Here is a 24,936-nt window from a genome sequence, read left to right as displayed (position 1 = left end):
GGGATGGTGGCAATAGGTCCAGTGGAAATTGATAAGATCTTTCCAAAAGAAGGAGGATTTTGGTAAGAACACATGCCTAAAGACTTCTTCACATAATATTTACCTGTGAGCAAGGAAATACATTTCTTTTGAGTGTTTTTTCACACCATCACCTCATTCCTTTAAACAGGATCCAAGAGATTTCTCTCTTACAGGCATCAAACATAGATAGGTTATGGTTTAAAGCAGTAGAATATTAAAGACTGAACTTTGATATTGCAGAGATAAAGAAGAAATATATCTAAAGTAGTGCTGAAAACATCCCCTAGCTCACCCTGAAACAGCAACAGCACCATGGCTATAAGCAGCATGGCAGTCTGACTATCCTGTAAAAAAAACCCCAAAAATTAGGCTTTTGGGGGTGGAGGGAGAAAGATGCAGGTAAAAGCCCATGTATTAGAATAAGCAAGTGCCTGCAGAGAGTTACATGTATGAACCACAGACAGAGCTTGACCCCAAATGACACAGCTGGCAAAGAGCAGTCACATATTTTGATTTATATTTTTTAAAACAGAACAAATTTAGTCTTAAGACACTGATGGGAAAAAGCCCATCACCTTGGAGGGGTAGTTTTACAGAATTAAAATGCAATTAAAATAAAACAATAAGCATCCTTTTCAGAATAGACTCCCTTTTTAAAAGGTTTCATGGCTCTGTCTGCCAGCAGCATATCTATTTGGCAGCACTAAACTAGTAGAGATTATGACTTCCATTTATATTGTGTTTCATGTTTGTGTTTAAAAGTTTCACAATTTCATTTTAAAACAACAAATAAATAATTTCTTATAATTACTGAAATGCAGCTATGTACTGTGTGAAATGTGGCACCTGTTCAAACATGTACACCAAAACAACACTGAGATTAGGAAATTGAAACAGGGTAATTTTATCAAAATGAATCTGAAGGGAAATTTTTACACAGGCAAAATTAATTACTCTAAATTATTTCTCCTCCTCTCAGCATCTGTGATGAAATCATTAATTTCTCCCTAGAAACATTTAGAAACAACTTGAAGAGTGTCCAACTAAGTTGTTCCTACTCCTTGAAAAGAGAATAAAAAACTAAGAGTACTCTGAGAACATCTGTCATTAATCAGGAATAAACAATAAGAATTTTAAATAACTTTTTTTAAAGAAGTTTAAGTAGAAATCAGACTTACAATATTTTTAATATGACTCTCACAATGAGACATCACTGTGTTTTTCCACAGCACTATTTCTCTTTTCATCTCCCTCCACAATCTTGCATCTATTTGTAATACACTGTTTGCATGAGAGCACATTTTCAGTCAAGACACTAACATGGCTCCCACCCTCCAAGTATTTTTAAATCAGATCTGAAAACTGTTTCAGTGAACACAGTCCTCAATAGCTGTCTACCCTTATGCCATTCAAGATCATCATAGTACTTCACAGGTAGCTCTGAGTCCTGCAAAGACTAGCCTCATTTTCACACAGGCAGCTAACAAACTGATGTCCTGCACTAGCTGTACCCGTACTGCAGTATGAGCCACACCAGAGGTCTACAGCAGAGCTAAGATCCAAACTGAGTCTACCAGGAAAACATTAATACTTTAATCCACCCATTGGGCTGCTACAATTTGGATAATCCAAGTCACCATGAGGGAACGATCTCAAATTTTGCTCAGGTATTAAGGACAACTTCTATTTACCAATTCTGAGATTGAGGTAATCACCATTTTGGATTCTAAATGAAATCTGTAGATTTCAACCCTGGAAAAATCCTCCTTAACAAGGAAGTTTTCCAAGATTCTATTCCAACAAATGGGATCTTTGAGGAAAATGAACATTCCCTTACAAAACACCTAAATGCTACCACAATGAAAGCCAAATTCTCATTTTGAACAGTATCTGATTTGTCAATCAGTTCAATAGTCTTTTCAAGAAAAAGGGTATGATGACCTTTTCCAGTAGCTGCATTAGCAACTGTATGTTCAAAATGATTATATCACACAATGGTTGAGGTTGGAAGGCACCTCCTGAGGTCATCTGATCCTACCTCCTTGCTCAAGCAGGGCCACCTAGAGCCAGTTGCCCAGGACCATGTCCAGATGGCTTCTAAATATCTCCAAGGATGGAGACTCCACAATCTCCCTGGGCAACCTGTGCCAGTGCTCGGTCAACTTCACAGTGAAAAAATGTTTCCTGATGTTTAGGTGGAACCTCTTGTGTTTCAGTTTGTACCCATTGCCTCTGATCCTGTCACTGGGCACCACTGAGAAGAGCCTGGCTCCATCTTCTTTGCACCATCCTTTCAGGCATTTATACACATTGATGAGATCCCACCTGAGCCTTCTCTCCTCTAGGCTGACCAGTCCCTGCTTTCTCAGCTTTTCCTCATAGGAGACATACTCCAGTCCCTTCATCACCTTTGTGGCCCTTCACTGGACTCTAATACGTCCATGTCTCTTATACTGAAGAGCCCAGAACTGGATCCAGCACTGCAGGTAAGGCCTCACCAGTGTTGAATAAAGGGGAAGGATCACCTCCCTTGACCTACTGGCAATACATTGTCTAATGCTGCCCAGGGTTCCATTAACCTTTGCCACAGGGCCACATCGCTGGCTCATGTTCAACTTGGTGTCCACCAGGACCCCTGAATACTTTTCTGCCAAGCTGCTTTCCCGCTGGGTGGTCCCCAGCATATGCTGGTGCATGGGGTTGTTCCTTCCCAGGTGCAGAATTTCACACTTGAATTTCACGAGGTTCCTGTCAGCCCATTTCTGCAATCTGTAGAGGTCCCTCTGAATGGCAGCACAACCCTCTGACATTACCAGCCACTCCTCCTTAGGTGTCATCAGCAAACTTGCTGAGGGTACACTCTGCCCCATCACTCAAACATGAATGGAGATGTTAAACAGGATTGGATCCATTAGCATATATTCAGGTTAGCTTAGTTACCAAGTTATCTATCTTCTGTATTTGGTTTGGAACCAAAACTTCTAACAGTTACTGAAAAAATGCATACCCTAGTAAAATAGAAAAACAGAAAAGCCATCTACCATTAAGGTCTACTTAATACAATGTCCTGTCTCCAACAGAGGGCAGTAGAAAATTATTTGGAAGGAATATAAGAAACAAGGCATTTAGAGAGTGATCCCTCTGATACAGTATCATCACTTCCTCTGACTGAACAGTCTAAATGCTTCCTGACCTACAGAGTGAATCTGAGTCATAGTGTTTAATGTCTACCATTTGCCCTTGTCTCTATTATTAGTCTACTCCCTTTTTCCACCATTATCTTTTTCATCACTACAGACACTTGTCCCAACAGGATGAAATCTGTTTCATTTAAAAAAACAATAAAAATAACTGGTTCTGGTGGGGTTGTGGGTTTTTTTTTTCCTTTTAAACCTGGAACTCCGATCATTAATTGTTTCAGAGACAGTGCTCTAGTTTTTCATCTGAGGAAACTGTGATGTTTCAACATCTTTTCATTTTTGAACTTCAGCATGAAGTTAAATCAACTTTTTTTCAGAGAACAGTTGAGAATGCTACAAGTTCTCTACTCTGAAGAGAATTTAGTCCAACACTAGCCCATCAGCATTCACGCATAATTTTTTTTTCTTACATGTATTACGTTGCTTTTAGCAACACTAATTTTCATATCGTGTTTTTCATTTAGCATCTGCTAACAGAACAAATTATCTTAAATTTTGCATTACCAACAAACACTGCTGTTACACAGTTTTCTGATTTTACAGATTGCCCACAAGTATGTTGAACGACATAGACACTACTAAAGATATTCAAAGGGATTCCCCAACAATGGAGACTTTTAAGATTCAGCTGGAGAGGGTGCTGGGCCATCTTGTTAGACCGTGTTTTTGTTAAGAAAGGTTGGACCAGATGATCCTTGAGGTCCCTTCCAACCTGGTATTCTATGATTCTATGATATCTCAGTACATTAGAATGTCTGAACCATGTCAGTACCAAAAAACCTAACTAGCATGCTAGCCTGCCCCATACAGTAGCCAAAACTGCATACTAACAATAAGACTTCCTCTGGGATTTCCTGAGCCATGGGTGGTTTCTATACATTTGATAAGCCTCACCTTTTAAAACCTATACCCATCACATAATAAGGATTTCTCAACTCATTTACATGTCACTGGGAAAAAGATCCTTGTTTGTTTTAAACCTGCCTCCTACTAAATTTGCATAACAACTCCTAGTTCTTAAACTGGAAGAGAGAATATATTTTTCCACCAGCTCTAGTTTTCATTACATTTTTTTACTACTAATTAGCTTGGCACAGGTATCAGGCTTCCAGATCTGTAGTCTCCTTGGTTTCCCAAGGAATGTTTCCAAAAAAACTGGTGTATCATTTCACACCCCACACTCCCCAGTTACTGAGAATATTTGTAAGTGAGGGGTTAAATAGTAACTGTTGTAATTCACCTATTTTAGCCTTGAGTTTATTTTCACTATCCAATTTATCAATTATTTCTGCGCCTCTTCAGTTAACAACCTAGTTTGCGACTGCTTCTGCAACTCCTCTCCTGTAAATAATGTTTCTAGAGCAGAAACCCTCCTGACAGTACAGCAAAAACTGATTCAAGTCATTAATTTAGCTTTTCAGCAATGACCTTATCTTTCTTGAATGCTCTTTGATCATCTCTCAGCCCACCAATTCTCTGGCAGACTTCTTGAATCTGATGTGTTTGAAAAAAGGTTTATTTCAACTTCATACTCAGTCACTCAGAATCTTTTTCACATCTTTAGTGTGGTTTAACATTTAATTTGCTGGAGCTTATTTTCTTACCTCTTCTCCTCATTTGGAGGAAAAGACATGACTTCCATTCATAAATGATGCTCGTTTACTTTTAGTATCTATTATCTTTCCTTAGTTTATGGTTTAAACATGTTGTAGGATTTTTGGAACCATTCTTAAATGTAGCATGCATGTGTGTATAACACTATCTTTGAATAACCTCTAGGTTATCTGAATTTTTTTTTTAGCTGTTTGACCATCTTTTCTATTTTTAAATTGCATTTCATCAGATTTTATCACCCTGGGATGTTGCATTTTGAGCATTTTCTGAATATTTTTACGTAACAATCGTTCAACAGTTAATATTTCTGACCAGGATCTGTGCACTGTTTTAGACTAAATCATGGGTTGCTTTACAAGCTGCACCAAGAACATTCAGGTGTTTAAGAAATACTCTTTTGCACGACATTCTATTCTGACACCTACACAGTCTACCAAATGGTTACAGAAGGCTATATTCTTAGCCTTCCTTTGGCAAGACCCACTCACTTCCACACTCCTGTTTGGGCAGTTGCTGATATAACATTAAACCTATACTGTCCCAATTTAGGTGCTGAATTTTATTTCATAGAGATCTCATATACCATTTTATTTCTGCTTTCTTACTTTATTTTATGTTATTCTTAAATCCATACAGACTCTCTTCCATGAGCCAATCAAAACAAATTGTTATTTCTGACATGCCTAGTGTCACCTCTTTCCAACACCCTTAAAGGGTAGGTATTAATTAGCAGAGTAAGTAACCTTTCCCAGCTGCTGGGTATGGATACTTTTGCAGATACTGGGGTGCATCCAATCCTAGCTTGTGTAACAAAGACACCTGAAAGGACTTGCAACGTGCTCAAGCCAGATGACCATCAGACCATCCAGCCATATGACCAGAATTTCACAACACCTTTCATTGGCTTTCTGCCACTGAGTAGTGACAGATGTAGACTAAGAATGTTTCTGCCATGTTTGGCATTAGACAAGTCTCATATACTGATGAACATGGACTTAGACTGTACTTGTAGTGGATCTTCAGAGAGAAGTATCATCTTGCACACCACCACATATTTGTACACTTTGAAAAAATCTCCCTGAGACTTCTATTCTCAAGACTAAGCAACCCCAGCCCCCTCAGCCTCTACTTATAGGATAGACACTCCAAGTCCTTAATCATCTTCCCAGACATTTTCTGGACTTGCTCCAAAATGTCCACCTCTCTCTTGTACTGAGGAGCCCAGAACTGGACACAGCTCTCCAGGTGTGCTCTCATCACTGCTGAGAAGATGGGGAAGGATTACCTCCCTCAACCTGCTGATGACACTAACTAATGTAGCTCAGGATACCGTTGGTTTTCTTTACTGCAAGGGCACACTGCTGGCTTATCTTCATCTTGGTGTACACCACTGCTGTCAGTCACTGCTTCCTTCTGATGCTCCTGGGGGTGATTTAGGCACAGCTGGCTCACATATCTCATTGAACAGAGCTCCCAGCCCATTATGTGCTACCAGGGACTGAACTATTGTGCAGCTGCCCATCTGCAGCCTTCCTCCTGGTGTCAGAAGTCATCAGTTTTCAGTCTTCACCATCACGGGAGTCTCCAGTTCTGAACCAACAGGCACAGATTCTGCCTGCCTCTTATTTTGGTACAGTTGTGGCTTCCAGTTGCAGAGTCCCAGAGAAAAGTCAGTTAATCTCTTTCCTGTCACCTCTGAAGTTGTGCAGTCTGCTGGCATCCTCCTGTAGTTCTTTACTTGGTGACACAAGTCCCCAGCCACAGCAAACATTCTGCAGTCAAGGACAGTATCTTTTTCTGCCTTAACTTCAGGAAGGTCCCAGACAGTCCTTGCAACTTCAGAGGGCAAAAGCCGCATCCTCCCGCTGGAATTCAGCCTGAGTTGAGGCCTCTGCTGTACTGGGGTAGTTGCTCCAGTCAGTGCTGAGGACTGTGCCCTGACGCTGTCTCACCACCACTGCTGAGCACAAAACCACTCTTTCTGCCCCTCTTTCTGTGCATGTTTCTGCGTGAACTGATGTGCAAACGGGCAGCATGTTAGCTGCGCAAACGGGCAGCATGTTAGCTGCTTCTATTTTTTACTTAACACAACAGTAAAAATGCTGCTGCTTTGTATCAAGTATATTATCAACTGCTAAGTTACTTAAAATTAACTTCAAAGTTTTTAAGAATTTTAAGTATGCACAATGTTCTCATTCAAATTTGAAATATCCATGTATGAATCCAAGTGGTGTATTTTTCTACTTAGAGCTTTGGTATTTGAAGTTAGTTACTTTGCCAAGCAATTTAAGGGCAGTCAATCTCAAGCTGTTTGTAGAATATAAAAAACCCCAGCTGTTTGGCTATGTGGCATGGAGGTTTTATGTTCACTTTCCTTTCAAGAAAACAGCATCACTAACCAGTATGCTTTTCATTGATGTATATCTATTTACTGAATGTTAGATAAACTGGAAGACTTAATTCTTTCATTAAAAGAGAAGGTTACTTAGTGTAGCTTGTCACAGGAATGGAGCAGGAAGATTACAATAATTTTTGGCTAGTAGTGGTAAAGAACTCACTTTGTTCAAGTACTCAGTAGTTTATTTTGGATATCATATCAAGACTGTGGGCTTCAAGCCTGACGATCTGTGTAAGACAGTGGTCTGAACCTAAAATATTGTCAAGAAAGGTCTATTTCTCACTAAAATTTAACTGCAGACAGCAGCATATAGGAGAGAAAAACTTTTGTCCTGCACAAAGAGACTTGCTACTTGATAATCAGCAGTGGAGAAGACAGATATGTCAGTCTTAATATTATTTAATGAGAAAGGTACTCCATGATTTACATTCTCAAGTTATGCAAGTACATCAATATGAAGATGGACAATACTGAACATCAATTTTTCCACAGGTGATTCAGTAGCTCTCACAATTCTCCTATCCAATTCTAGCTTTAATTATCTGTTGCAAATAGCTCATTTGCAGTAGATGTAAAATTACTGTTGATTAATTAATCTCTTGGCATCTTGTATTTAATCCCTAAAGACAAAAGTTCTGTGAGTCTTCTCAGAGCAAGCCCTAATCTATCGTTAGAGTTGGTTTCAAAATAGAATAGTAGATGGAAGAATATGCCAGAACTCAGCATCCAATTTTTCATCATAAATACATATTTATGATAATTGTATATAAGAAATAGTGTATTTGGCAAGGTTTGCTGTATTTCTAATAAATACCTCACTATCTTAATAAATTAATGGTTTAGGAAGTGAAAGCACAACTCCCTTCTGTGCCTTGCTAATGAGTACAAGAGCTGCTTGAAATGCAGTGCTTAAACTTGCATTAAAATGTCAAGGGCTACGCATGTCAAACTCTATCTCAACTAACTCATTCCCCCTAAGAATACAGGCAAATGTCAGCTTAACGAACTGTTTAGCAAATACTATTGTGTCATTGACAACTATACCCTACAGCTTAAGCTAAATAAGGCTTCATCTCTTCAGTTCTGATTAACTTGCTTTTGTCATTTTCCTCTTTCCAATTTCACTTGAAACTTAAATTGCTTATTCTAGCCACTGCTTTTCTATGGTTCCTGTAATTCTCATGCTTGTCATTTCTGGACAAGAAACAATTTGTCAAAGACATCATCTTGCATACTTTTATACAGACTACTCATTGTCAGAGCAATAGTTATTAATAAATCACAGAATAATAAGGAATTTTATTACCTTGAAAGTGTATTTGTAATTTCAAGTTTTTATTTCTTTTTGTTACTGTCTTAACTAAATGGAAACACTATACTATGCTGTAGTTTCAGCAACAGTTACGCATACCGAGTCCATAAGGGATTCAGACAAGATGTGAGGCCTGGAATACTGTACTTTAACACAACGACAGTCATTTGTGTTCTACTGGCTCTTCAAAGTGTACTTGCAAGTGAGACTCCATCTCTTAATACAGTAAAAAGGTATTTTGTGCTTACTAATAACTAACAAGATAGCTGGAGAAAAAGTTAAAGGCTTGGCTCTTATAAGAACATTCTCAAAGATGGAACACACTGAACCAGTATTTTCAAGAGTTATCTACAAGCAGGTAGATTGGCAACATGTTATAGGTTCTAACACATAATACCACAGGTGACTTATGATTTTAAATCATCAAATGATAGCTGTTTTAAATTTCACCATACACAACAGGGGTCTGACCTCTCATGTCTGAATATGTATGACCAGTGTCATTCTGGTTTACATTTTGTCAGTGTCACACAGCTGCTGCCTAACCTAGTGGCCCTTAAGCAAGCAAATTAGAATAAGAAAAGAAGCCACATGAACTCAATGGCTGATGTCAATAGCAACTCTAGGTGCAAAGCAATTCTGAAATTTATGTTAGTCTGGGTTCTGATCAAGCAGAGGTGAAACACACTGGCATTACTGAGTTAAAACCATCACCTATCATTTTGAAGGATGAATTATAGTGGTCTGTCAAACACATTCTTCACAAGGAATCAAAAAGCACAACATAAAAATCTAAATTATGCTATTTTTGAAAAAAGCACTGAATGAGATGGCACATTATCTTAAGAGGATATTTTTTCATTACTACTTTTGAAAGCAGTATGCTTCTTTTTGGACTATGATCGTGAATGTGACAAGTAATTCCAAATGAATGACTAAAACAGGAAAGTTATGTTTTCTTGCAGATTATAATGAAAAACATTCTGATCCCCAGATTTAACTAAAGGGCTTCTAACTATGACAAACCAAACAACATTAAAAAAAAAAAAAAAAAACCCAAACCACAACACCCACTCCCCCTTTCCTACCCAGATTTTATGATTTCCCTTACTTGTTATACAATTGTCCTCAAAATTCATGGCACTTTCCACTAGATTTTTTCCTGAATGAGATGCACTGTGGAGTGCACTGTGGAATCACAAATTACTGCCAGAACATAATAGTGACCAGCAGAAAGAAAATCTATAGGAACTTGTCCAGCTGCAAGCAGTTGCAAAGGGCTGCCAAACACAACTGCTGATGTAAAAGAGGGAGGATGTGAGGATTTAAGATGTTCAAACACTAAACGAGAACATCTGCTCCTGAATGTTATCATTAAATAGACTGCAGTAATATGCTTTACATTACTGCAGAACTGTTGTTTTAAACTACAACACTGAAGAGTTTTGAACTGGGGAAATTTCAACAAAACTTTTTGGGGCTTTTTTACATGGCAGACCCGTATGTGGAAAAGCCCATTACATTTATGTACAGTGTTGGAGTCTAAGTTCTAGCAAAACCTGTGTCATATAATTTGGAACACGCACTGATGAATGCTTTTAAAAAACAGATGGGATCCCTTTGAATCACAGAATCATAGAATGGTTTGAGTTGAAAGGGACCTTAAAGATCATCCAGTTCCAACCCCCCTGCCATGGGCAGGGACACCTTCCACTAGACCAGGTTGCTCAGAGGTCTGTCCAACCTGGCCTTGAACACTTCCAGGGAGGGGGCAGCCACAACTTCTCTGGGCAACTTGTTCCAGTGTCTCAACACCCTCACAGAAAAGAATTTCTTCCTTATATCTAATCTAAATCTACCCTCTTTCAGTTTAAAACCATTACCCCTCATCCTATCACTATACTCCCTGATAAAGAGTCCCTCCCCATTTTTCCTGTAGCCCCCTTTAAGTGCTGGAAGACCACTATAAGGTCTCCCTGGAGCCTTCTCTTCTCCAGGCTGAACAACCCCAACTCTCTCAGCCTGTCCTCATAAGGGAGGTGCTCCAGCCCACCGATCATCTTCGCAGTCCTCCTCTGGACCCACTTGAGCAGCTCCATGTCCTTCTTGTGTTGGGGGCCCCAGAGTTGGACACAGGACTCCAGGTGGGGTCTCACAAGAGGGCTGTAGAGGGGGAGAATCACCTCGCTTGACCTGCTGGCCACACTTCTCTTGATGCAGCCCAGGATACGGTTGGCTTTCTGGGCTGTGAGTACACATTGCTGGCTCATACTGCATTTTCCATCCACTAATACCCCCAAGTCCTTCTCTGCAGGGCTACTCTCAACCCACTCATTGTGCAGCCTATATTTGTGCTTGGGATTGCCCTGACCCTTGTGCAGGACCTTGCACTTGGCCTTGTTGAACTTCATGAGGTTTGCACAGGCCCACCTCTCAAGCCTGACAAGGTCCCTCTGGATGGCACATCCCTTCCCTCCAGCGTGTTGACCGCACCACACAGCTTGGTGTCATTGGCAGACTTGCTGAATGGTAAGCATTCAGTGTCTTTAAAGCCATTTATAATGTTTATAAAGACTCAGCTGTAGATAGAATACAAGAAACTTTGATCCCTCTTCCACTCTGAACCTGATCTTTTCAGACTTGGACAGACTTTACAGGGGCTAATATAAGAAAAGTCAGGAAAAAAGTCCTTTTCTAAGTAGCACAGAATGAAAATCTCAGGCCAGGAATGGTATTATAAATCTTCTGTAAAACACAGGAGATTAAAAAATTATGTGCATGAAAACAACTTTTTATTCTTTGCTCCTATCATTAATTGTTGTAACAAAACCAGCAGTGTTTACTTTGGCTACAAAAACTAAACTTGGCAGCATTTTGTCAAACTCTCAACTGTTTGGGTTTTTCAGATTTCATTTATGATATATGATATAAAATAATATGACATGTATAGTAAACTAGTGTAGTTGTTTTGGCTTGGGTAGAGTTAATTTTCTTCATAGTATCTTGTGTGGGGCTATGTTTGGATCTGTGATGAAAACAGTGTTGATTATGTTCCAGCTATTGCTGAGTAGTGCTTGCACAGCATCGAGGCCTTTTCTGCTTCTTGCACTGCCTGCACACCCGCAACTTGGTTGGGGGTGCACAAGGGGTTAGGAGGGGGCACAGCTGGGAGAGTCGACCCCAACTGACCAAAGGGATATTCCCTACCATATGACATCGTGCTCAGCAATAAAAGCAGGCAAGCAAGTTTGCCAGGGCTTTTAAACTGTTCTTTTAAAACTGTCCTTCCCTCAGAAGTTCCTCCCAACTTCTTCTAAAACAAAGAAAAGCTCTACTATGGCAACTTTATGTCCCTCCATAGGGAGCTCAAGCCACAGAATTCACCCGCTACGGACTTACTGTCCTTGGCACTCCTACCATAGGTACAGTTGCCTACCAGGTTTATTATTCTGATGTGCTTGAAAAAGCTTCTCATATTGGTTTTTAGGCCTTCAGCACAGTCATTTTCTTGATATGGAAGGGCAGTATTTTGGTTCTCGCTCTTTCTTTTGCCTTATTGTGACTTTATGTTAATTTGCAAAATTCCTACTTTCCTTGCTGGGAAAAGATGTCTTTATATGATATCTTTTGGTTTATAATGACTATTATATACTCAGGTATTTTATCCTGCTATCTTTTTGGATACTCTAAGATTTACTCTTTTTTATAAGTAGCATAAATAAGCTCCTACATATTTAAGAAGAAAATATAAAAATATATTTCCACCTTTAGATACCACTTTAGCTTTTTGACTGTTTTCTCAATTTTCTTAGGAGCACATCAAACAGTGAGAATACTATTGACCCTTTACAGAACAGTCTTTAAATCACAGTATTTTGAACTAGCCTGTCTTGCATTCTTCTCACAGCATTTTGAGTTGCTCCTCTTATTCTAAGTTCTCCAATTATACTGCTTCTTGGAAGAACATTTAAAGGGCACTCAAAAATCAGTCTCTACTCCATCATGACAGTTAGCCAGCCTGTGGGAAGCTAACCATAGTTTATTTTTTCATGATGGTGTTTATTTTTGCCTTCATTTTTGCCTTCACAGCCTCCTTAGTTTCACCACCTTGATTAAGTAGTACTGCAGTCCTAACTTTTTCTACTCTGACTTAGGCATGAATATCAGTTTTCTCAGACAGCATTTGCTGATACAATTTGTCTACTTACCCAGCTTGGCTCTATGCTTTTGTCATTTATACATTCTAAAGTCTAGACCTCAATCAAAGAATTTGTCCATTGGTATTACAGTGTCTCATTGACTAACTTTCCATCTATTGATTTTCTGTAACACCATTTAAACTGAAAACTCCAGGTAAACTATGCTGTTCAGTTTTGATTTTCTTTTACATAAAATTCCTTTGCACTGACATGAAAGCATACCTACATTTGACCTCAGGCTGACCTATTTGTATGTCCCTGCTTCAGTGCAATTTCATTGATCAAAATTACTCCTCCATGTAGCCCACCTGGATTTTAACAAATTCTACCTTTCAAACATTATTCATTTTTTGAAAATACAGAGTTTTATTATTTAAAGAATGATTCATCTTGAAGTAGGCACTCACTAGATTTCTCCCAGCCGCTGGTTTTAAATTACCTTATAACCTTTACTGCTTCTTCCTCTCTCTGCGTCTCTCAGCTGCTTATCATCCTTACCAAGTCTGTAAGCCCTTCTATGCCTTTGGCCACCAGACTCATTAAAAACAAGAATTAAGCTAATTTTTTTCCCAGTAATTATCCATGACTGTTAACAACTACTAAAAAAAAAAAAAAAATACAAAAACCCCCTTAGAAAGTTGTTATAATTTTCTCATGTAAGAACAATAACCCTACACAAAATGCAACAAATAGCCAAAGTAAATAAATGTTTGTGGTTTTACCTCTTAGTGGAAAGTGCTTACAAGTAGTATTTCATTTAAGAAAAATGTTCGATTAAGTATTTCAGTTGTGTGTTCAGTTCCCCTAATCAAGCAGAAGAGAAAAAAAAATCACCAAGTTACCCAGTGTTCTTTTTTCGCTGCCAGAATGAAATCTACTACTGTCCAAAAACCAACTAACAGACCCAACAAGACAGGTCTGGGTCCTTACAAGTAAATACCAAGACTTAGGTGTACCATTTCCCTTTGCAACACTAGAAGAGTATGTTGAGTTATAAACTACATTTACAGGCATCTGTCCTCCCTTTATGATTTGGAAAAACTACTACAGATCTATATAAAGATGTGCAACACTTATCTCTTCATTAAGCATTGCAATCAATAAATGATGGATGCTAAAGAAAAAAGGTAAATTATCTAATCAATTTGACTCAACTTCAAACTGAAACACTGCTCTGTATAGTACATACTTTGTATATTGCAACTTTATTACTTTTTTAATCTTATGATTCATATGATTCTTTTCTTTTTTTCCAGAAATGGTAGAAATTACGACATAAGTTTCTGCTCAGGGACAGAAGACATGCCAAGATAGAGAAGTGGACTGTCTGACTAACTACACAGAAGAAACTTTCATTCCAACTTGGCCCACATAGATGTACTAGTAAATATCCTTCCTCTTGTTTTCACAATAATGGGAGACTGTTATACTACTTATACATAGTTTTCCACAGTTGTTTCTTCTTTGGTGCATAATTTAGAAGTACATTATACATTTTATATGCACTCCTTTTTTCTATAATATTAAGGATCAGAAGCTCAAGTTCAGTATGAACTACCACCTTAAAAATATTACTGTAAGTTTTTCTTTTTAACAGTGAAATTAACAGTGAATATTGTTAAAATGGAATCACAAAATTACAGACTTCCAAGATTAGTTGTACAAGATTTGAACAAATTATTGAGATTACTCTCATCATGCACAATAAAATAATTTAAAGTTGCCTTAAATTCTAGACGTTTTCAAAATTCTATGATATTGAGCATGTATATCAAATGTGTACTTTGTTTTTTCCTTTTACATATCTATGAATGTCTATTAGAAAATTAGGAAATATTAGTACCTTTATATTACTGAGGCAATATAGCAATGTGTACATGGTACATGTAAAATTTACCCATTTATCCATTTCTAGGTAAAACACTGTCACATGTCCTCCATTCACAGCTTTGTAAAATTCTTTTGTCTCTGCATTTTTTTAAAAAAATTAAAATGACCGAATAAAATGTTTTTATTTTGCATCACATTGAACAACTCATATAGATCAAAATTAAAATTTCCCTTTTGCTGTTTTGAAAAAAAACTGAACAATTTAAAATTATTGTTATTCTCCCTGTTCAGACGTTGAGCTGAAAAAAGTTGTTCATAGAACCCTGTTTTGCAATTTCTGACTCAGACTGCATTCATTGGTCTTCATCTAAAATCTTTGTCTAAACTGTGATGCTGGAAGTGTAAACTGATTAAATTTCTGAACAGTTTAATCCATTAAGAATAAATTGTTACCTGGTTTCTTGTATCATCCATTTTTTGCAATGACAACATATCAACAAAATACTGGTACAAGACAACATATCGCCATAACCACGAATACTCTAAGGAAATTTACAGAGATGCACATCAAATATATGGAAATTTATCATACTCATGAGAAATGCCTAGGGTGATTGCAGCTGAGGGCATGGAGAGAGATATTACTGTCATTACTTTTTACTGTACAGATGCCTTTTCTACATCTTACACTATTGAAAAGAAACCTATCACTGTTACTCAAGGGAAACTGACAGTTTAGATTCTAGAAAATTATTTCACAATAAAGACAAGATGCTGAATACATGTTAGGAGCTGAGAGGATCAATCTAAAAATAGGAATTATAAAGACAGTATCAATACTGCAATCCACAAACTCTTCTGTAGTTTTTTGTTTTTTTTTTTTTAAGAAACACTGTAGTATCTGTATCATTTGTTGTTAGGAAAAAAATCATCACAAAATTTTCAGTCTGCAACTGAATACATTTCAATTTTGAGTACTTCCAAGAATTCTGATCCTCTGTCCTCTTGGCATTGACAGTCTCAGAATCCTAGTGAAAAAGGATTAAATCTGGCTGTGGGGACAATGGACTTAAGAGTCCATTTGTAAGTCTCTTTTCCTTCCTTTCCTTCTCTGTGAACCTATGAGACTACGGTGATCAAGACAAGGACTATGGTACAAAGAGAAGAAAACTAGGAAGAAAGCATTGGGAAATGGTGGAGTTCAATGTTCCTGGCATCACTGGTCTGAGGCTAGCTCAGCAAACAGCAAATTACTTGGAGGTGGAGGAGGTTCAAAGTGAGCTAAGACATGCAGCACAGAGACATGTTTAAAAAGGGGCAGAGTACTAGCATTCAAGTAGTACGGCAAGTGAATGAAGTAACAAAACATTACTATAAAGGAACTTCTTTCTGTTTATTTTTCTTCTTTACATGTTTAGTACACGCTTTGAACTTCCACTTGATTGAACAAAATAAAGACTAATGAATGTGCTCATACAAAATAAAGACTAATGAATGTGCCTTTATTACCACAGAAACAGTATTCTATTTTTTTTTGACATCAGACTTACATTTGCTATCATCACAGGAGCAGTAAGAGGAAGGAGTGTCTGAAGGAGCAGCACTGAAGCATCACCTTCATTGCCATATCATTCTCGCCACTGTAATAACAGTGACAGGAAAACTCATTTGCAGAAAAGGAAGTAGACAGGTTACTTGATTTGCACCGTAACTCCCCTCCCTGTCAGTCCTCTGCTTCAGCCTTAGTGCTGGCTACAGCCATACAGTAGAGAGGAAGAATTTTCTTGTTAAAGGTCAGCATCAGGACTCAGAGAACCTTAGGCTCTACCGTTCCCACAGACAGCTCTTGATAAAGTCTTTTAGTCTCTAATTTTTACCTTTGTGAACATGGAAATAGTATGTAGTTTACTGATCAAGAGTTAGGCATCTCAGAAATCTTTCATAAGCATGATGCTATCTTTCTGAAAATATTGCCAAATACTTTTCATTTAACAGTAGATATGAGTTTAAAAAAAAGAAGAAAAGAGAATTGAGGAAGCTGAACTAGACTAGAATAAACTATTTCAGTTAGAAGGGACCTACAACCATCATCTAGTCTAACTGCCTGACTATGTCAGGGCTGACCAAATTAAAGCATGTTGTTAAGGGCATTGTCCAAATGCCTCTTAAACACTGACAGACTCAGGGCATCAACCACCTCTCCAGGAAGCCTGTTCCAGGGTTTGACCACCCTCTTAGTAAAGAAATGCTTCTCAATGTCCACTCTAAACCTCCCCTGGTGCAGCTTTGAAGCATTTCCACGTGTCCTATCACTGGATACCAGGGATCTCCCTTTCCACATCCCCTTCTCAGGAAACAAGAGAGCAATGAGGTGGCCCCTCAACCTCCATTTCTCCAAACTAGACAAGCCCAAAGTCCCCAGCCACTTCTCACAGGACCTTCTTTCCAGCCCTTTCACCAGCTTTATTGCCCTCTTCTGGATGCATTCAAGGACCTTCACATCCTTCTTAAATTGTGGGGCCCAGAACTGCACACAGTACTCAAGGTGAGGCCACACCAATTGAATCTACTGCCTAGTATTATCTCTTGTTCAGGAATTAACATCTGAAATTCCCCCTCAGGAAATCTGCAAAGATGATCTGTTAGTACTACGCCTCCCACTGTAAAGACATGACCTTTTCTGGGCTGAGGTCTTAGACAGAACAAAGAGAAGGTTTCATGTTGCGGAAGTCTTAAACTTTTGTAAAGGCCTGCACAAATACTACATGAGCACCATATGCTTTCAGAAGAAATAGAGAAGACATACAGAAGTTTAATTTAATACCTGGCATCACTCTGGCAGTAGCATCACACTAATGATATTTATAAAGATGTGAGGTATGATACAGTCCATTCAAATTATTTAGACAGCACAAAATATTCATATCTGTCGATCTATTCAAATACCTGCACTTCATTCACTGCTTTGGAATCTTAGTCCTTTAAGAACTGTAGGAAAGGTGAGAAAAGCAAACCTCTCAAAATTATGTCAGGTGAAGAAGTAAATTTGAAGCAAAAATTATTTTAAATAAAAATAATTAGAGAGGAAATACATACAATCTGATAGGTAGACATCATAAAGAGGTGAAAAAGTATTAAAAGGTCAGCAAGAGACAGGAAACTAAGTGGGAATTTTAACACCTGAAGTTGGAAAGGAAGCCAGTAAGGCATAAGTGGTACAGAATTTAGGGGCAAGCTATTAATATTTTTAAGTGATATCTTATTATTTTTTCCTAGAGAAAACATTAGACTTCAGTGAGCAACAATGCTCAGCAGCAACCCAGAATAGCAAGTTGGAAGCAAGCTTTTAGGAAATCACAAGTAGGAAACATAATTAGACCACTATAAATCCATGGTTCACCCACACCTTGAATACCACTGTCAACTCATCTTAAAAGGAGCATACTCATACTGGAAAAAGTTCAAAGAAGACGATGAAATTAATTAATACCTTCCATATAAAAAACCCAACAGAATAGGGCAGGCTTCTTCAGCCTGGAAAATAGATGACTTAAGTAAAAATATGACAGAAATCTATAAAATTATAAATTACATGAGGAAAGTGGTTACAGATTGACTGCTCACCAAATCTTCCAGTACAAGAATTGTAGTTCATCAAATTAAATCAGTGGTGGCCAAGTAAAATGAAACAAAAGGAGGTGATTCTTTGTACAACAGGTACCAGATATATGGAACTAATTGCCAAAGATGTTAGGAATGTAAGAATTCCATAGGGGTCTGAGCTAAGGATGGAAAAGTATTTGGAATATGGATTCATCAATAGTATGAAAAGTATAAAACACATCAGGATGAGGAAATCGCATGAGTTAAAAAGGTATTGGATATAAAATACAGCTCTAATATCTAAGTTATTTTTAAATCCATTTTCATGCACTGCTTTATTTATTAAAAAACAATATTACAAAAATACTGCACATTCCTCTGTGGATATAACTTTTTTTTTTAAATTTGGTTGTCTACATAGTAAATGTAATGCTGAAAGTAGGTTGACATCGTTGAAGTACATGACCCAGTGCTTTAACACTGACTAGTTATTTAAAAGGTGGATATAAGCTATGTTGCTCAAAAATTTGTAAGTAGCAGATGTGCAACTATATTACCTCCTTTATAACAGTCTGATAGACATTATCAATATAGTTATATTAACTCTCTGATAGTCACATTGACTGCTTCACAAATGCCTCCTGCTGAAAAGAAACAAGCAACACCCTGGGCTGCATTTGATCTGAAGCATCTAGACAACCATTTTGAAAATTTGGTACACTTGGCATACTGTAATTAGGTGTCATTCTCATTTCTAGAATCAGATTACTTTCCTTCAAATATAGGGCTAATAACTTTCAACTATTCGATCTTTAAATGTCTAGGTAGATCATTCTCAGCAACTGAAAATAATGTATGAAAAGCATCTCACACAGGAAGATTGGAGATTGTTTCTTTTATTCAGTACAAGGAAATATTTACTGAATCCTGAAACTTCACCTCTATTGCCTTATTAGGATGAATACAAATATATGGCTTTCTTCATCAATTACAGTTTGCGGCAGAAATACATTTGTGGGTTTCTTCTCATGATACCAAATTAGTACTGCAGCAATTAGCAGCGAGCAATGTTCACAGCATCCTGATACAGCTAATCTACATCTCAGTTTCATTCTTTCATGAAATATGAAATACAACAAAACAAGTAACAATGTGATGGAAAGTCAAAAAGCTCACAATTGCACAAGTTTATTTGGTGATGAGGTGGTACAAGATACAAAAAAAACTTATTATAAATGTAATTAAGCATTGGGATAAATGAATGTTTAACTCATCTCCCACACTGCCCCATCCCCCAACTCTCCATTAGTACTGACATTGTTAATGTTTTCAACTCCCCTCCTCCCTGACTACAAAAAACGTAAGTGGAATGTGTTCCTGAAGAAAGAGCCAGACAAGGTAAGACAGATCTCTAACCTATCTCTGTCTTGGGTAGGAGTCAAAAACATCTAGGAAGGGTTTCAACATTGTTATCCTGTTCATCTAGTCTCTACAACAAGATTAAGAGCAAGTGCAGACTACATAACGAGGAGGTAGAAACTAGATAGAAATACTATGCTGAGCAAGAACTTCAGAACACCTTGCAGCTGATAATTCTGGCAAAGAGCAACTGGGATTGAAAAAGAGACCCATTTTATCTCTGTGTCCTGCCAAGATATTTCTCCATTAGTTACACCCACACACTTACACAAACACTTTTCAAGGAAAAGTATTCCTCATCTACAGTCATTTCAGGTTCTGCTCTCTTAATCCTTCCTTGTCATACTAAATCTGACATACAAACTGACAAACAATACTCAGCATTTGTAATTCTGTGTAACCTAAACTCTACTCAACTGCAGAAATATCCTTTGAGGCAGCATCTTCTGAAGACAGATTCTGCCCACAAAGAGGAAGGGATTTCTTCTCCTTGCAAGTTTACATACCTACTGCACAGTTGCTTGAAAAACAACTTTGTGTCAGAACTCCTTTATGTGATGACACTAACATGGACCACAGAGCCAATTGGTTATTCCAATTAAGATTTAATAAGGTGGGAATTAAATTCGCGCCCTTCCCCTTGGTTTTATACTTTCAGAAAGCCTCATTGTAGAAAAACTCAGTGTTTTCCAGAATATGAGGTTTTTTCTTCTTCTTGACTTCTTAGTAAAAGCAAGCACTTTCCTACCAGATTAATTAAACCTTTCGCCCGCTGTCTTCACCAGATTTGACTTTCAATCTCTTCTTGCACAGAGAATTACTTTATATTAAAGAAACAACATAACAATTATTTCTGACCTAAGTATTTTCTCCTAGCCTATACAAAATACTCTAAATCGGTGTGTTTCAGGAATGTTTTTTCTAAGTGTAACCTCCTATTTTATTTCCTACCAAACTACAGGTCAGATAAAATGTGTCATTTCCTATGAAAAGATACACATTTTCCTAAAATGTTATAGGGATCAACAGGTGCAGCTGAAGTCTTCAGAGGATCCAGCTTTGAAACAACTGCAAGCAAGAGGGAAGATTTCCATGTATCAAAATACAATTATACATGCTTGTTCAAAAACTATTTACTAAAAGAAATCTTCATACATCTCACAGAAAAAAAAAAAAAAAACAAACCAAAACAGTATTGAAAATTAATGTCCAGTGCCTTACATCCACCTAGTCATCAAGGTAAAGAAGCTGTGACACAAATTATAGTTTAGCAGAAGAATAAAGATTTCAATTAAAAAGTTAAAAACTCGATGTAAACATCAGAGGCTCCTGTGTCAGGGAAATGAAGCAAAAATCACTATGGTAACCCACTAATTTTTAGTTTTCAACCTAATGATCATCTGAGGAAACAAAGAAAAAAAGAAATACCATTCTGATATGGTGCTTAAGTAAAGATGAAAATGTCACAAAATGGGCATTCTTTACCCAAAAATAGCAGCCTCATCCCGCCAGTTATTAACCCTTACATAAACAACTCTCAGTTGGGTTCAGTTAGCACCAAAACAAATTACTATTAAAGCAAAAAACATTAATTCAGTAAAAGTTAATGAGTAGCTCATTAATATAACTGATCTCTTTCAGTTCTTTTTCTGGCTTGGGGACACTGAGACAGTGGAACTTGCTTTTTCATTTTGAAATAGTATTTTGGGAAACTTTAGCATTTGCATTTATGCCATATGAGAAACATAAATATTAAAAATCTACCTTTGCCTGTGTGATACACAGACACTGGTCTCCCTATGATTTTCTTCACATATCGCTGATTTTAAGACAGTATGGAAACTGGTATGCTAACAACCTTTCTGCATTCAAGTCTACGCTTTCAGAGAAATTTCCTTACTTGAGAATTTCTCAGTTTTGTTCATTCAAAAGCTGTCATTATGCAATTTTCCATTAATTCATTAAAATACTCAATGAAATTATTTATGCAAATAATTTTTGGTCTACAGATAGTTTATTCATATCTGACTGAGAGAACTTAAACTTGTGCTAGTTACACCGACCTGAAGATGAATCACACAGGAGTTTTGTTTGTTGTCTTTTTGTTGTTGTTGTTCTAGTTATTGGTGGTTTTAATTCTGTGATTGACTAAGAGTATTTCTGGTGGAAATAGTGACACTATTAAATGCCCAATATATTTTGCTTAGAATTGACATTTCTGGAAATACTCTAATCAATCAAGTCACTGACTTAAATGTTTGTTGAAAGTATACATGAAAAGCACATATTCTGCTTTTTCTAAGATAACAAGCTTTAACTTAAGACATAACTGTAGATGTATATTTGGCTTTGGAACTGGCTTGCTGACCTATACTCCTTCTGCACTTCATCAGGTTCCTAAGTGTACCCCAGAATGGTGTGCCTAAATAGCTCGTGGGTTTTGAAGTAAAGGAAATGTACTTAATGTACATTTAACTACATACACTTAACTCTGTCAGTCTTACAAAATGTCTGTAATATCTGAAACATAGAACAAAAGTCCTACCCTGGAATAAAAATAAATGATACATAGATGTAGTTCCACTGAAAGACCAGGAGCCAGGCAAATACCTCCTACAACACAACTGCAAGTAAATTCGATATTGGTATGAATTGTATTATTTTTCACATTACATGTGTGATGAAATATGAAAAAGAATTACCTGGGTTAATTCAGTGTTAATGCTACATATTTCATAATGCAGTCTATAGCTACTCAGACAGATGAAACTAATGTTTTACTTATGAAAAGAATAGTTATAAAAGTAAGCTGCTCAATTCATGTGAAATGATACTCTTCCAGTCACTATAAAAGTTAAGCTTTAGGCTTGTCATTTCCAGATGTTCTCTCTCTATTAGGGCCATATCTCAGATTAGTAACTACCTGTGTAAGGTAAGATTAATTTAGGGTGGCTTAAATCATATGCCTTTCATGGAGTATGCCTGTATCTAACAATTTCCCTTTTCCAAGTGGAATGGAAGAGATGCAATCTCCCCTTCAAATTCTTCTTCCCATTTAAAGAACCTGTTTATCACATGCTGGTCATTTCCTAGGTTCAGGACAGAACACCAATTACAGCATATCAGACAAGTTAAAAATTATTAATTGCACACTTAAAATTGGAATTAAGTTCCACTCAATTCAGCAGGCCTTAAGCCAGTGTTTCAGTCACAGATATGTACCGGCATGCTGAATAGAATCACAGAATCACAGAATCAACTAGGTTGGAAAGGACCTTGAAGATCATCCAGTCCAACCATTAACCTAACACTGACAGTTCCCATCTACACCATATCTCTCAGCGCTATATCGACCCGACTCTTAAACACCTCCAGGGATGGGGACTCCACCACCTCCCTGGGCAATCCATTCCACTGCCTAATAACCCATTCTGTAAAGAAATACTTCCTGACATCTAGTCTAAACCTTCTCTGGCGCAACTTGAGGCCATTACCTCTTGTCCTATCACTTGTTACTTGGTTAAAGAGACTCATCCCCAGCTCTCTACAACCTCCTTTCAGGTAGTTGTAGAGGGCGATGAGGTCTCCCCTCAGACTCCTCTTCTCCAGACTAAACAACCCCAGTTCCCTCAGCCGCTCCTCATAACACCTGTGCTCCAGACCCTTCACCAGCTTCGTTGCCCTTCTCTGGACACACTCGAGTAATTCAACGTCCTTTTTGTAGTGAGGGGCCCAAAACTGAACACAGGAATCGAGGTGCAGCCTCACCAGTGCCGAGTACAGGGGTAAGATCACTTCCCTGTCCCTGATGGCCACGCTATTTCTGATGCAAGCCAGGATACCATTGGCCTTCTTGGCCACCTGGGCACACTGCTGGCTCATGTTCAGCCGGCTGTCAATCAACACCCCCAGGTCCCTCTCTGACTGGCAGCTCTCCAGCCACTCCTCCCCAAGCCTGTAGCGCTGCTGGGGGTTGTTGTGGCCCAAGTGCAGCACCCGGCATTTGGCCTTATTGAAACTCACCCAGTTGGCCTTGGCCCATCGCTCCAGCCTGTCCAGATCTCTCTGCAGAGCCTCCCTACCCTCGAGCAGATCAACACTCCCACCCAGCTTGGTGTCGTCTGCAAACTTACTGAGGGTGCATTCGATCCCCTCGTCTAGGTCATCAATAAAGATGTTGGACAGGAGTGGCCCCAAAACCGAGCCCTGGGGGACACCACTCGTGACCGGCCTCCAACCGGATTAAAACCGAATAAAAGCCCTTTGCTGTTTCACTCAGCCAATGAAGAACAAACATAAGGAGACACTGGTTTAACCAAGATGACAGCAGACTACTGGAATCAATATCTGTCTGCAAGAGAATCAGATAATCAAAGAAATTGAAGAATGTAAATTAAATTAATTATTGGAGCAATTACTTCAGCATTACATTTTCAGTGCAGACGTTCTCCCAAAGAAACTATAAAATTTCTTTGCAAGTGATAAACTGCTAACTCATGTTCTGTTCACCTCTCAAAAAGCACCCAGTTGGAAACATTTTGAAAACATAGCACATATGTATGCATTATTTCTTTTAATATCACTTTATCTGCTCCTGCTACATTTTACAAGAACAAATGCGCATTCAAATGATACAGCTACAAATGATACAATTACAAACACAAAGTATTTGCGATGATTTTTCCTAGATGTGCAACTGATTTCATCTCTGATAACTCATATGAGACTCCTTTAGATCCAAGCTTACATCTTTTTAAAGTGTACCAGCAGGACATTTGCATTGAAAGCTGTATTTTTCTGTTTTTGCAACTGGCATTGGAAATTTTCTGTGAACATAAACAAACTATACATATCTATATCCAGTACTCACAAATAATTGTATTAACAATTTTGTATGTAAATGTTGCTTTGCATGTAGAGGAACAAAAGACAGTAAGTTTGTACCTCTTTATATGAAGATAAGCCATTATGGAACACAAAAATTAACAGAAGGATAAATATTGAGGGTAAAGTTTCACAGAACATCATTAGACATCAAAGAATCTGTAAATAAAAAAACAGTTCAGATCTAGTGCACATTCAAGTCACGCTATTTCCTTGAATTACCAAGTTGTATGCAAAGCAAGTGTTGGAAAAAAATCTGTGAAAAAAATATAGTTGTTGGAATGTGGTACACATGGCTTTCCCTCTCTTAAGTGGCTGAAAATACTGCATTTTCAGCTACAGTTGTTACATTTGCCTTTATCTTTCAGCCACAGATCTTCATTCTCACCTCTACCACATCTTTTCTACATCCTCAGTTAAAACAAATGACTGGTCCATGATTCATGTGATTGGAGT

The 24,936-nt window shown here is 37.9% G+C and overlaps 1 protein-coding gene across 4 annotated transcripts in view; it reads right to left on the bottom strand.

Annotated features, from left to right (window-relative positions):
* Nucleotides 1-24,936, bottom strand: part of LAMA2 (laminin subunit alpha 2) — a 391,575-nt gene that overhangs the window by 243,175 nt on the left and 123,464 nt on the right. The window lies entirely within an intron of this gene.

Source organism: Strix uralensis, chromosome 3 (genome assembly GCF_047716275.1).
Source record: "Strix uralensis isolate ZFMK-TIS-50842 chromosome 3, bStrUra1, whole genome shotgun sequence".
NCBI lineage: Eukaryota > Metazoa > Chordata > Aves > Strigiformes > Strigidae > Strix > Strix uralensis.
Note: the sequence above shows the minus strand (reverse complement) of the source record. Positions and strands in the feature narration are given on the sequence as shown.